Here is a 16,034-nt window from a genome sequence, read left to right as displayed (position 1 = left end):
TTAAAGTAGATTAGGAATTATTAAAGAGGATTACCAGTATATTAAATTAGACCAGGAATTAGCGAAGAGGATTATTGGTATTTTATAGTGGCTTGGCTTGTAGTATGTTTTATCGTTGATACAAAAAGCATCAAATGGCTTTCAAGTGGATTTCTTTAAGCTAATCAATAATGCGGTCATCAGAAAACGAATAAAAATGAAGGAAAGAGAAAAAACGTAAACATTTGCATGAATATAAATGTTTGATATTTCAGCAACAAGTAGACTAATTGTTACGGTATTAGATTGTTCACTTCCCAAGATGGAACAAAACTAAGAATTCTTTGGCTAAAAATAAGCGAGCTACTTACGAATGGCTTATCGGCAACAACATAAAACCATTATGGCGATATAATGAATCTTTTAATTTTTAATAGATAATTGATATGTATTAATGTGCAAATAAATTCTTATTCAGCTTTAAAATACAACTAGCTATACAGGTATTAATTTTTGGCTGTTCCTGAGTACGTATAAAAGTTTTGTCTACTTTTTAAATATAGATCAATACAAATATTTTACCGACTTAAAGAGTAGCACAAAATCTGTAATCAGAGGAATCTAAAAACAGACATTTACAACAATTGTTAATTTAGCCAATTTGTGAATCACCAAGAGATTAATTTCGCTACATCATACCAACACGAGATGTGATTATTACGTTCGACAAGGTTGCTTGTTTACTATATGAAGATAAGAGATATTTATGGATAAACAAAAGTCCCTGACTTAAAGTAAAAACGTCAGGGAAACACAAGGGAATTGGCAAGCCACCAACAGATGATTGTCGACATCAAGAGCACTTGCGTTCATGACAATTGCAATGAGAGTAATCATAAATTACCATGCTTATCAGAAAAATAGTAAAATCCAAAAAGGTTCTCTAGAGTTCCCTAAAGCAACACGCAAATCAGTAGCAGATACAAGTGGAATAGCTTCATTAAAATTATTTAAATACTTAATAACAACACTTTTGTCTTTAAATCTTCATTTGTGAAATATATCGACTCTGTTTTCGTTGAATTCATTGGTTATTATTTCTTTCTCTCATTTATTTCTTATTTCGGCGTTTTTGATTCCATTACCTCTATCGTTTTAGTTTACCTTAGTGCTCATATGATGGTCTTGACTAAAGCAAAAAAAAAAAGAAGCTGGAATTATGATTTCATTCAAAGAGTTTTGAAGAATGCCATGTGATAAATCAAGACTGTTGGTACTACATCACATTCAATGCTATTGGTATATCAGCATATTCAGGAGTTCGAATTCATTCGAAATACTCTATTCTATTGATACATCTTTTATGATTATTTTAGATTTAATTCGTTATACTGTAAGTTCCTTTTAAATTGTCATTTCATAACTTAGAGAATTAAATTGTTACGTTTTACAAAACCTGTTGGTTTTGCTTATCTCTGTTGCTTAGTTTAAGACCTTTAGTCGTTACACTATATACTCTTAACTCAATATATATCGAGATATAATTTTTAATCAAGCTCCTGATTATATCTTAAATTTTAGTAATAGATGTTTGCTTTTTATTCAGTTTTGAATGTACCTTTGTCACTTTTTTCTCTGTTTCAACTAAGTCAATTTTTGCAGTAATGCTAAGTCATTGTATATATTTTAGTTTAATTGATTTTATTTTTGATTTCTTTTAATTTAAACTGTTTCAGTTTCTGTTCTTCATAGTTTAACCATATTTTCCAATTTGGCAACACCTTATGGTACAATAGTAATATTACTTGTTAGTTCTCTATCTGAATATTTATTTTCTTTCTGTTAGAGCACGGTCGGGTCTGTCTTTGCTATCTGTTAGTGCTTGGTCTTTTATGTCTTCGTAGCTACGCTTTATATTTATATCGTCTGTAACAGGATAGACCTGAATGGGTGCTTGGATTAAATGACAACACAACACAATGTGATGAAAGATTTAAGTCTATGAAATAAATTTTAAAAAAATATGTATATACTCAACAAATACAATGCGATTCTTTCGCGCTCTAAACATACGACTCATTCAATTACTTTTCACAAACATTCACAAATAGGAAAACAAAAATGATTAATATATTCTCATGTAATGAACGTAAGATTCATGTAATCTCACGTAATGAAAGTAAGATTCATATAAGCAAGTGTAATCTTATGTAATGAAAGCAAGATTCACATAATCTCAAATAATGAAAATGAGATTAAAAAATTCTCATGTAATGAAAGTAGATTCAAATTTCACGTAATCAAAGTTACTCAAATTGTGCTCAATTAAAACAACATAATCAATTAAAACAAACCTACGACTCGGAACTCAGTCATTTATACGTACAGCCCGTATGATTCACAACCACATATGACTCATTAATACATGTAAAAACGTGCTAATTGAAACATTTCGACCTGGTTTGCGTCTCCATTGTCAAACCACACAGTCCTCTTGAATTCTTGGGTTGGCGCACACTTGTATTGACCACGGACACCCTTCATGGATCGACCAGATCAGCGGTTCCGTTCTTGTATAGCCTTGATGGTCACATCTGCTTCCATCCCCATACTGGAATACAGACTGCCACACCAACAACCTGATATACCCGCAAACACATGAGCACAGACAGATACAATAAAAACAAACTGGTCATAATAACAGGCACGGAATAAATATATATAGATACATGCTACTAAATTAAATCCTTATAGCAGATTTTACAATTCAAAAGTTCACAAAGTTTTAAATCCGCGTAATGGTGAAGGCAACATTTCACGCTACAACCTTAATAACTGAATATGTTTCACATATCAAATAAAATAAGACTGTAACACTTACCCCTATGGCTGTAGAACGAAAATGAAGAACGTACCAATTTGACAGATACAAAACACCAGTGTGTTAGTTAGAAAAATAACGCCTTAAATCTCAGCAGAATGAGTATTAGCAAGGGTTAAATACCTACGCATACTGTGCTTTTAATGTCTCTCTCCGCAAGCGATCGACAACGAGATACATGCTCGATCAGTCGCTGAACTAGAAAAACAATTATCCACCCTAGGTAACGTTGTGCGAATGTACGACGAAAAATGATCAAATCGTTCTAAGGCGAAACCAAGTTATTTCCTGTTTTATTCTGTGGCAAATTCGCTTTCCATGTTTGCATTTTTTAACGTTGTTAATTCGTAATCTTTAATATTTTTTAAATTGTTGTTTAAGTCCAATATTGATAAATGGTTGGTCGTTTCCATTGATCTAAACCTTTTCATTCCCATTTAAGTCAAGTATTCAACAGTTGGTCGTTTTCACAGATCAGATCTGGTCTATTTATAAAAGCAACTGTCGAAAGAACAAGGTGTATCAATTGCTACCATGCATACAGTTAAAGGAGGAGGAGGAGGGTGTTTGCAGTGGTGCTTTTAGAAATAATGGTTGCAATTCTATTATTGATAAATGGTTCAGAAAAATATTAACTGTTTCTTTCAGGTACAAATAGCATCAGGTATATTGCCTCATATTACCGACAGTGTATTAAGTTGTCTTTGTTGCGTTAGCTGGAAAGGTAAATATTATATTAGCTGATAAAGTAGTGCTTTATTTGCTATTGCATTACTTAACCTGCTCGTTGCAATTAAAATAAAATGTGTTTGGTAGCAAAGTAAGAGTTCTGAGAAATGTAAAAGAATATAGTATAGAAACTATTCCGTTAGTACATATACAATTCAGTTGGTATATTAACTATTTTGCTTATCTACATTAATATGTAAATTACGCCTGATTCTATTACCCATTTACATTATAATGAATGCCTGTTTATTTGTTTCATGATCTGTATTATGTTCACTCAGAAGTTATAGTAGTTGTGGTTATACATGTTATACGTGTAGGTATTGTCGTAGTGATTACAGGTCTAAATGCTGCTACTTAGTTACTGTAGACGTAGTTTTAGATCATTCTACTGCAAATATAGGTACTGCCATAGTACTTGTGGGTCATATTATTGTGACTGATCGTATTTTCGTAGTAATTTTAGGTCGTATTGTTGTGATTGTAGGTACTGTCGAAGTAATTGTGAGTTTTGTTGTGACTTTGGGTACTCTTGTAGTCACTGTAGGACTTATTTTTGTGAATGTAGGTACTTCCTTGATAAATGCATGTCCCTGTTGCGAGTATAGCTACTTTCATAGTAATTATATGACTTATTGTTGGGACTTTGAGTACTATCGTAGTGATTGGAGGTCTTATTGTAGTGACTGTGTGTACTTTAGTGGTAATTGTATGTCTTATGGTTGTTACTCTAGGTACTGTCGTGGTAAATGTAGGTCTTATTGCTTTGACTTTATGTCCTGTTGAAGTGATTGTGAGTCCTATTGTTGTGACTATAGGTATTGTCGTGGTAATTGTAGGTATTTTGTTGTGACTGTGGTTACTTTTATACAAATTAAAGTTTTAATTGATGTGACTGTATGCAAGGTCATAGTAATTTTAGATCTTGTTATTGTGAGTGTAGGTACCTTATTGTTGGTGTGACTGTATGTACGTTTGTAGTAAACATATGTCTTATTATTGTCATTGTAGGTACTATAACAGTAATTGCAAGTCTTTTGTTGTGATTGTAGGTACTGTCATAGTAATTGTAGGTCTTAATGTTTTAACGGTATGTACTTTTGTAGTAATTAAATGTCGAATTGGCGTGACTATTGGCAGTGTCATAGTAATAGTAGATCTTATTGTCGTGACAGTAGGTACTGTCCTAGTGATTGTAGATCTTAGTGTTATGATTGTTAAGTATTATTGTTGTGATTATAGATACAACTGTCCTGATCCCAATAATTTCACCGTTTTCATCCGTATTAAACTAATTAATTATCGCTAACAGTATCTTCTTTTATACCAGTTACTTCTTAATCTAGGTCATGCCTAACAGTTGCAGAGTGATTATCGGTTAGTATGTACAGAGAGGGTATTTACGGCACTATATATACCTAAATTAAATATATCTGATGAATTGTGCCATTATAACTACAATACTACATACAAAAAGCTCCATATAAATGAATGAAAGAACCATCACCAGCAATTACATAGTTCAATCTCACTTTTGCATTTAAAATACTAACCTAAAACTTCATTTTAATGTTTTAAACTGAATCATAACCTTGTTAGGTTAAAATTAATTTTCAAATGACATATTAGCCGACTGTATGATATATGCTGTATTATGTACATTGGCACATAACATACATAGAATAAACAATATTGTACTATTTTTATAAATTTTATTCAGCAATTTTCTCTAGTATTTGCCTCTTCCAGCTCCGTAATTGTACTTACACATGCAAGCACTTAACGCATCAGCTTGTGTAGGTTCTCCAGTCCTTGAGGTACGGTGTTACGACAAGCAGGGCCATTATCATAATAGAAATCGTTGATATACAGTTTTTATGTTCTTCAGTGCCATTATCAATAATACGAAATCCTTGATATACAGATTTATGTCCTTCAAGACCATTATCGATAATCAAAATCTTTGAAAAACAGTTTTATGTCCTTCAGAGTCATTATCAGTAAACGAAATCCTTGATATACTATTTTTATGTCCTTCAGGATCATTATCAATAAACCAATTCCTTGAAATACAGTTTTATGTCCTTCAAGGTCATTATCAATAATCCAAATCCTTGAAATACAGTGTTATGTCCTTAAAGGTCATTATCAAAAATCCAACTCGTTGCAATACAGTTTTATGTCCTTCAAGGTCATTATCAATAACCCAAATCCGTGAAATACAGTTTTACATCATTCAGGGCCATTATCAATAATCAAAATCCTTGAAATACAGTTTGTATGTCCTTCAGGGTCATTATCAATAGTCCAAATCCTTGAAATACAATTTTATATCCTTCAAGGTCATTATCAAAAATCCAAATCCTTGAAATACAGTTTTGTGTCCTTCCAGTCCATTATCAATAATCCAAATCCTTGAGATACAGTTTATGCCTTTCAAGGCCATTATCAATAATCCAAATCCCTGAAATATAGTTTAAGCCTTTCAAAGCCATTATCAATAATCTAAATCCATGATATACAATGTTATGCCATTCAGAGTCATTATCAATAAGGTATTACTTTTGGGCAATATGATCTCTCCATTGATGTGGGCAAATATTAAAGGAATTACAAATAATGTCAAACAGCCTAATATCTAAGATGTTGTTTTCTGGATTTAAAGGTTGATGATCATGTAGTGCTACTAAGCATCAATTTAACAGTTTTCACATCTAACAGTTTTCTTATCTACATATATATGAAATCTCTCTCTCTCTCTCTCTCTCTCTCTCTCTCTCTATATATATATATATATATATATATATATATATATATATATATATATATATATATATATATATATATATAGTACTACCTCTGGTATACCTTTATGTGATAAATGCCAGAAAGATAACCCGTATGCTGCTGATGTCATCCATAATGCAGTCTCGTTCATTTTGCACGAAACTCACGTCAACGACCACTCTCCGGTTTTTAAGTGGTTAGAGCGCCCGCCTATGAAGTTAGTGTTAGGACTGGTGTCAGGATAATGTAACTGGTTGGGACATGATGCCACATGTCTTCAGCATGATGCTCCAGGGCTAGACATCACTATAAGCTGTCACACTGTATTCATCTTAGCGATATAACGCAACTTGTTAAAATTAGTTTAAAAATCTAAAAGCACACAAGCAACTTTATGTCACACTGTTTTCTATATCTATTGATTGAAACTTCACTATCAAATGTGAAAGTGTTATTTCTATTTTTTTTTTATTTTATGTCAAATATTTGTCATCTGTGTCCATATATTTTTTGTCTCGTTAAATTCATTACCTGTACGAGTTTCTCGAAATCACCAAAGACGACTTAATGTGGTGTTAGGCTGAGTTGCTGTATTAACTTCATTAAAGTGCCATAATGTGTTTAACTGAGTCCTTGTATTACCTTCATGAAGGTGCATATCTAATTTGATGTGTTCAACTAAGTTCCTGCATTAACTTCATGAATGTTCGATAGACAGTTTAATGTGATCAAAGATATTACTATATTGACCTCTTGATCTGTTTAACTGAGTTGCCATATTAACTTCACGACGTGCCTTAACCAATTTAAAGTTTTCAACTGAGTTGCTGCATTAACTTCATGAATGTTCGATAGACAGTTTAATGTGATCAAAGATATTACTGTATTGACCTCTTGAAAGTGCCGCAGCCAATTTGATCTGTTTAACTGAGTTGCCATATTAACTTCACGACGTGCCTTAACCAATTTAAAGTTTTCAATTGAGTTGCTGCATTCACGTCATGAATGCACCATAACCAGTTTAATTTGTTCAGCTGAGTTGCTGTATTAACCTCACCACGGTGAATGAGTCAGTTTAATATTTTCAGTTGAGTTGATACATTGACTTCAAGAAAGTGCTATAGCCAGTTTAACACGTTCGGTTGAGTTGTTTGACAAATGTTAGATTTTTTAAATTAAAAGATCTGAAATCAATTGTTTATTCATCTAAAATGTTTTATGTATAGTGATTATAGTGTTATCATGCTGACGTCAAAACAAGCTTTAATTCTATATCGTCCTATAGTTTTCATCTGAAATTACAGACCCTTTTGGATTAAATTGCTGGAAAACACGGGGGCATTTATTTTTCTGCCTCTATCACGAAGTTCTTCAAATAGATTGGAAAACACAGGGGAATTTATTTGTCTGCCTCTATCAAGAAGTTCTTCAGATAAACTGGAATCTCGTGTATTTATAGAGAAAATGATTAGTTTTTATAGTGGTAGGTTGTTAAAAGCCTGAAAGCCATATGGGTGGGTGGGATGAGATGCAATTGGGAGACTAGTTGTTCTCATTATAAACTTGGAGTGTTGAGTCTATGTTTATTAAAACTGTGGTCTGAAAACAGGTGGTCAAGGCATAGTTTAGCTCGGTGGATAAGTGGGTGGGTGGCCTATATATTGCCTCGTAAAATTTGAAGTGGAGCGGATAGAGAGCTGGTATTTAACAAAACTAAATTGGCTGGAATTTTTGCCATCGGCTTTTTACCATCAATGAAACAATCAAGGATAGATTCTTATGTAGTTTATTAAACGAATATTTCGATGAAGGGAGTGACGATGGCTATTGGTTTTGGAGGATTTGAGAGCCTGGAGTTGAGAGATGTCTTTTTAGCTTAGAAAAATTAACATTTTCTGAGGTATGCTGTATTATTATTGCTACTTTGTTGGGGTTTTGGAGATGTAGTAGTGGTGGAGGTAGCGGAGGTGTTATCTGTGTTTTGTTTTGGGGTTTTTCTTATTATCGTTGATTTTAAAATGATTAAACAAGGGTAGTTTGATGGTCGATGTACAATTTAGAGCTAAGGAAAAATCTTTCGCTAGTTAGATTCATGAATGTATGAGTACATGTATATTAATTGCCACGTGTGAAAATCTGTAGATGACATTGATTGAGATTTAATAACTGTCAAATGCATGAAAATCACTCTTTATACTAAAGCTTATGACAGACTTTTGAATAAAAAGTTTAGACAAATATTATTTAATATTAAAATGTGAAGAAATCTTCCCGATTTATTGATGTCGATACACGTATGTACTTCAAATTGATACATAACTAAGACACGTGTATGACTTTAAGAAACAAATTATCGCAATGGGAATTAAATATGAAAGTGAACTGATAATATTGCGAAATAAAGCACACATGTTTGTCGTGGTAATAAATAAATAAATAAATAAATACCACCAATTCCATAGTGCGGGACAGAAGTAGAATGTTTCTCGTTCTTAAACACATTTATTACTTAATGATTAATGTACAAGAAATAATTATGTGGAGTTTGAACACATGTCCGTTGTTTCTTTGGTTGTTTGGATTCTTTCGAGGGAGGGGAGAGTCTTTCTTCTCATTAATGACAAGCGTGTTATTCGTACGTGTGTTTATAGTCTGTATCTTTCCTTTTCCAAACCAAAGATGCCTCACAACACCATAAGCAAAATAAAAATGCATGACGGTTTCGTTGTCACTTATCGCTAATGTTCCAGGCCAAACATGCCTGATATTACTGTAAGCATAGAACCTGAAATTTTTCAAATAAGATTCCTAACAAAATCTAAAGGTGCCTGATTGCACCCTATAATGTACCAGGAATATTTCATATCATAGATGTCTGATACCACAGTATAGAGTACCAGGAATATTCCAGACCATATCTGTCCGATACGACTGCTTAGTGTACCAGGAATATCCTATACTATATATGCCTGATATCGGTGTATACTGTACCAGGAATATTCCAGACCATATCTGTCCGATACGACTGCTTAGTGTACCAGGAATATCCTATACTATATATGCCTGATACCGGTGTATACTGTACCAGGAATATCCTATACTATATATGCCTGATACCGGTGTATACTGTACCAGGAATATTCCAGACCATAGATGCCTGCATCACCGTATAGAGTACTTGAAATAATATGGACTATATAAGTCTGGTGCCACCATATAGAGTACTAGAAATATTCCAGACCATAGATGCCTGATAACAGACATATATAAAGTACCAGGAATATTGTAAACCATATAGTCTGGCTTCACTCTTAAAATAACTCTAGTAATCTACATCGTCGATACCGAAATAGGCAGAGGACATGGACATGCCAGACCATCGGCACTTCACATCTCGGTGAACATATTAAGGTAACATGAATTATTAAACGTCTTTTGTACCAGCTCACTGGAATAGTTCGTATCAGTTGCATATTTATTGACATGAATAATCGACAAGAAATATTCAACACCAAAGGTACCGGTCACCGAAAACAATACACCGTTAACATTTGATACCATAGAAACAGTGAAACTGTAACCTATAATATTTCAAACCACAGGAACCTCAAATCAGTGATTATTATAGTTTATTTGAAAATTCTTATATATTTAGAACAATATAGTAGGTATATTCCAGTTATAACTCATCATTTGATGTGTATTGTATGAATATATTAGCAGCAAGTGTGAATATACGCCAATATTATTGACAATATGACAAACAAACATTTCGCAATGAAATAATAATGCGAAGTTAAAAACTGCTATGTTATTAGCCATCTTATGTTTCCAGATGTACAATGCAATGTCCGACCTAGATCCGCTGAAATACTGCCATTTCTGAATCGGTTTATGTTAACCATCTGCAAACAGTTTCGTCCTAAAGCACAATGTTGGATTTAATATATGGTTTCTTTACATCTTTCATCTTCTTTGTACTATTATTACACTGTAACCTTCATTCTCCGGGTCACTATATACTTGTTTCATTTTTCTTTTTCTTCATATAATAAATCCAATAACAACTTGTGAACCAGTGCTGCTGTAAATTCCTAAAATGTTGTACATGCATACAGGTACATACATACATACATACATACATACACGCACGCACGCACGCATGCATGCATGCATGCATACATACATACATACATACATACATACATACATACATACATACATGCATGCATGCATACATACATACATACATACATGGTCAATAATGTCGAGTTTATATTTTTGGTATTTACTTTTACTCTCTATTATGCTCTCAACTAAAATTCTTAAATGCATCTTGGTTACCTCATTCGTTTCACATAATTGCTTGTGTCATTTGTCCATACGCCTACATTAAACATAACTTGCTAGGGAAAATAATTGTAATGTTCAAAAGATTGAAATTTGAATGATTTGTCTCAGGGAGAGCAAAATGACACATACAGTTTGTCTACACAACCCATTTAGATTTTGGGAAAAGTAATTCATATATAAGCGATAAGAACTTTAACTGAACTTGTGATTCAATGATTGATTGTTATTAATACGTCATGGAGGCTAATGTATACAATCTTATTAGGCAGAGATTTTACAAAGGCATATCTCTATATCCATGGTAAAATGACATATGCTTGGCATAAATCACTAGTAATAAAATCAGTAACGAATTATTCTTGCTTTTATTGAATTAGATAGCTTGATGTTGCATATCTGTGTTGTCGTGACGAAGTCAAATTCCTTGTCACTTTTACAGCATAGCAATATAGCAATTTAAATATAAAGTAAAATTTGTTACCGTCACCTTACTCGGACAAATTGGTCTTTGCGTACAATAAATAAAATACCCTTTCAGGTCACATTGTCCATCTATCGAGTCCGAAACAATAACAGTCAACGCAATAAGCTGTAGTTTGAACAGTAAGTCTCTCTCTCTCTCTCTCTCTCTCTCTCTCTCTCTCTCTCTCTCTCTCTCTTTAATATGTTCATACATATCGCTTTGAAACTACTACAACCACCATTAATTTAAGGTGGCGGTAAATTAATAATAGCTACAATAGCATTGTTGATGTTGATATGTTGCTGTTGATCGTATTGCTTTGTTGTTGGTGATCGTTATACTGTGTTGTTGTTGATCATAATGCTGCGTTGCTGTTAATCATATTACTCTGTTGCTGTGCTATATAGCTGTGTTCCTGTTGATTGTATTGCTGTGTTGCTGTTGATGTTTTTGCTGTGTTGTTGCTGATCATATTACTTTGTTGTTGTTGATCGTATTGTTGAATTGTTGTTGACCGTATTGCTGTGTTGCTATTAATCGTATTGCTGTTCTTGTTGTTGATCAAATTGATGTGTTGTTGTTGATCTTATTGTTATGTGGCTGTTGTTCGTAGTGATGTTCTTGTTGTCGAACGTATTGCTGTATTGTTATTAATTGTATTAATGTTATTGTTGTTGATCGTATTGCTGTGTTGCTATTGTTCGTAGTGCTGTTCTTGTTGTTGGTGGTATTGCTGTGTTGATGTTGATAGTATTGTTGTATTGTTGTTAATCGTATTGCTGTGTTGCTGTTGATCGTATTGCCATGGTCTTGTTGAGTGTATTGCCGTGTTGCTCTTGATCCTATTAATGTGTTGCTATTGATTGTATTGATGTGTTGTTGTTGGGCGTATTGCTGTGTTGCTGTTGATGCGTCTTGTTAATTTCATCCTTTATTTTATATACATTTTACAGTTTGTATTTTTTTCATGTTCTACTTCATGACTACATTTATTTTATCTACATTTAATAGTTTATATTTTATGCTCTACTTCATGATTACATTTATTTTATATACATTTTACAGTTTGTGTTTTTCATTCTCTACTATTGATTACCTTTATTTTATAGATATTTTACATTTTGTAATTTTTCATGTTCTCCTTGATGATTACATTTATTTCATATACATTTGACAGTTCGTATTTTTTCATTTTCTACTATTGATAACATTTATTTTATGTACATTTAAAAGTTTGTATTTTTTAATGTTCTGCTTCATGATTAAATTTAATTTATATACAGTTTACATTCTGTATTTTTTCATGTTCTACTTCACGATTACATATATTTTATATACGTTTCATAGTTTGTGTTTTTTCATGTCCATGAAGGTTACATATATTTTTCTACATCTTGTAGTTTGTATATTTTCATGTTCTACTTCATGATTACATTTATTTTGCATACATTTTCCAGTTTGTGTTTTTTCATTTTCTATCATTAATTACATATATTTTATATACATTTTACAGTTTGTATTTGTTCCTGTTATACTTCATGGTTACATCTTTTTATATACATTTTATAGTTTGTATTGTTTCATGTTCTACTTCATTATTATAGTTTTATATACATTTTACAGTTTGTGTTTTTCATGTTCTCCTTCATGAATACATTTATTTTATATACAGTTCACATTTTGTATTGTTTCATGTTTTACTTCATAATTGCTTTTATTTTATATACAGTTTAGATTTTGTATTGGTTCATGTTCTACTTCATGGTTATAGATATATTCTATATAAATTTTACAGTTTGTGTTTTTTCATTTTCTATCACTGATTACATATATTTTATATATATTTTACAGTTTGCGTTTTTCATTTTTTATTATTGATTGCATATATTTTATATACATTTTACATTTTGTATTTTTTCATGTTCTACTTGATAATGACATTTATTTCGAAATTATATTTTACCATTAAATATATCATCCAACTAATATCGATACCCCCTTCCCCCATCCAAACACGCACGCACACACACAGATGTGTGTAACGCACTCACAATGGGTGGGTGTGGGTGTGGGTGTGTATGTGGGTGTGGATGTGTGTGGATGTGGGTGTAATGCAAGACTATAAAGTATGCAATATGCAAAACCTAGGATTTGCACTGATTTCATGGCTTTTACCAATGCTAACGATGAGTCACTCTTGCACTCGGTAAGGGATGTAACATATGTTTTGCTTTGGTAAACTGTGAAACAGAGCTTCGCTACCTGTTCATGTCGAAATCATTTATGTACAAAAGGCATGCAAAGGGTAACATATGTATCCTCACGTTGTCATATTTTTGTTAGCTAAAGGGCATTATATATTTGCAAATAACACATGTGCATTCAATATATCTATTTCTGTAAATTTTTGCTGGTCGCTTTGGAACAGTTGGGTGTATATAAATGACAGGTAAAATTAGAAACCTAAACTGGAGTTTTAACGGCATATGTCACAGTTTATGGTAAGTATTTTATATAATCATTCCAAAATTTGTACGTGTAACTAAACCAAATTAATTTCATACAATGGAGAATTCCATGTTTAAATTGTAGAAACATATCTATATTTTCATTTGTTGTATTTCATTGCAGACTCTTTATTTTTCATAGCAATTTGAATATGATAATTTCTAAAAGTTCTTACATACGCTATATAGTTTGGGACTTTGGAAAGTTGGGAAGTTCGTCACTTTTGTGAAACTCTCTCCTCCAGCAGAGCTTTAACTGATATACTTCCTTTTATCCTTTGCAGCCACACACGTCTATGTCTATGAGATTGATGTGTTATTCATGTTGTTGCGGACATTGGAACTCGATTTTCTACATTTCAGTAAAAGTGAAGTCTGAGTTGAATTTTTATTGAAAGTACTTGCTGACGAATTTTGGAAAGTCGCGGATCTCTAAACATAAGTGAAACTTTAATATGACAAATCAAATATTTCTCAAATTAAATCTGCAACAGTTCTCTTTTTTACACACACACGAAATTATTGAATCTGATATGTGCGAAGACACGGTAAATGTATACTTCACAGATTTCTGATATTGCATACAGATTGAATAAAGTAAGTCACTGAGGTCAAGTATTTTAACAAAATAGCATTAAACTGCACAAAGGAACGGCCATATACTTTAGTCATTTCAACATGCTCTTGAACCCGCCCCACCCTATCGAAATATTTAATCTTAAATAGAGGGTAATTATCCATTGTAAATTCATATCCTACCCATTTCCCATACTCTTTGGTGGTGGTGGTGGTAGTGGAGGCAGGGGTTGGAGGTCAAGTATACTGCAGTTTTGAAGCCGAAGAAAGCAATAAACATTTTAAAAAGCTAATACTTGAAGCGAAGCAATTTCATTCGTGTGAATAGGTTCTTTAACTTTTTATATATCTGATAAAATCCCTCGTAGGGTTGGGGGTTGACGTTAACATTGATCCCTTTGAAAAACAGGAATGCTCCACTTACTAGTTTGCATGTTTGTTTCTTTCAAGACAGGGCTGATCGTTTTGAAAAGTTTTCTTTTGATTGAAATATGATTAATACAGATAGTATGAAAACTAAATGAAAAGGGAATGAAAAAAGATTCAATTTACAGAGTTGAATTTACGCATGTTATATAGAAAAGTCTTTTTCGGTCACCCTGTTTTTAAACGGTTCTCATCTCAACTTCAGTCGGCAGTTGAGATATAGCTATATTTTCATATAATAATTTGTTTGTTTTAATGTTCTGTTATATTCAGAACTGCAAAACGTAAATCTGCCAAATATAGTTGGGTATGTATATGTAAAATGTCATATATAAATTGACCCCTACAGTATAGTCATTGGTAAGATGTCATTTATACATTGACCCTTACATTATAGTTAATGGTAAAACGTCATATATATATCGACACCTACATTATAAGTAATGCTAAGACGTCATATATATATTGACCCCTACAGTGTAGGTAATGGTAAAACGTCATATATACATTAACCCCTACAGTATAGTCAACATTAAGATATCATATATACATTGACCCCTACAGTATAGTCAGTGGTAATACGTCATTTATACATTGATCCCTACAGTATAGTCAATGGTAATACGTCATATCCACATTGACTACTACGGTATAGTCAGTGGTAAGACGTCATATATACAATGACCCGTACAATAAAGTTAATGGTAAGCCGTCATATACACATTGACCCCAACAATACAGTCAATGATAAGCCGTCATATATACAGTGACCCCAACAATACAGTCAATGATAAGCCGTCATATATACATTGACCCCAACAATACAGTCAATGATAAGCCGTCATATATACATTGACCCCAACAATACAGTCAATGATAAGCCGTCATATATACATTGACCCCAACAATACAGTCAATGATAAGACGTCATATCTACAGTGAACCCTACAGTTTAGTCAATGGTATGACGTCATATATAACTTGACCCTTACAGTATGGTTAATGCTAAGACGTCATGACCCCTACAGTATAGTCATTGTTGAATATACTGTACAGGTCAATGTATATTAAAATATATGACTATACAATAATGGTAAGACGTCATATATACAATGACCCCTACAATATAGTCAATGGTAATATGTCATATATATATTGACCCCTACAATATAGTCAATAGTAAGACGTCATATCCACATTGAGCCCTACAGTTTAGTCAAAGGTAACACGTCATATATAAATTGCCCCTTAGAGTATAGTTAATGTTAAGACGTTATAAATACAATGACCCCTACAGTATAATTAGTGGTAACACGTCATATATGCATTGACC

This window comes from Sinohyriopsis cumingii, chromosome 18 (genome assembly GCF_028554795.1).
Source record: "Sinohyriopsis cumingii isolate HCF-2022 chromosome 18, ASM2855479v2, whole genome shotgun sequence".
In the NCBI taxonomy this organism is placed as follows: Eukaryota; Metazoa; Mollusca; class Bivalvia; order Unionida; family Unionidae; genus Sinohyriopsis; species Sinohyriopsis cumingii.
The sequence above is the reverse complement of the archived record's forward strand: the minus strand, read 5'-3'. Positions refer to the sequence as shown.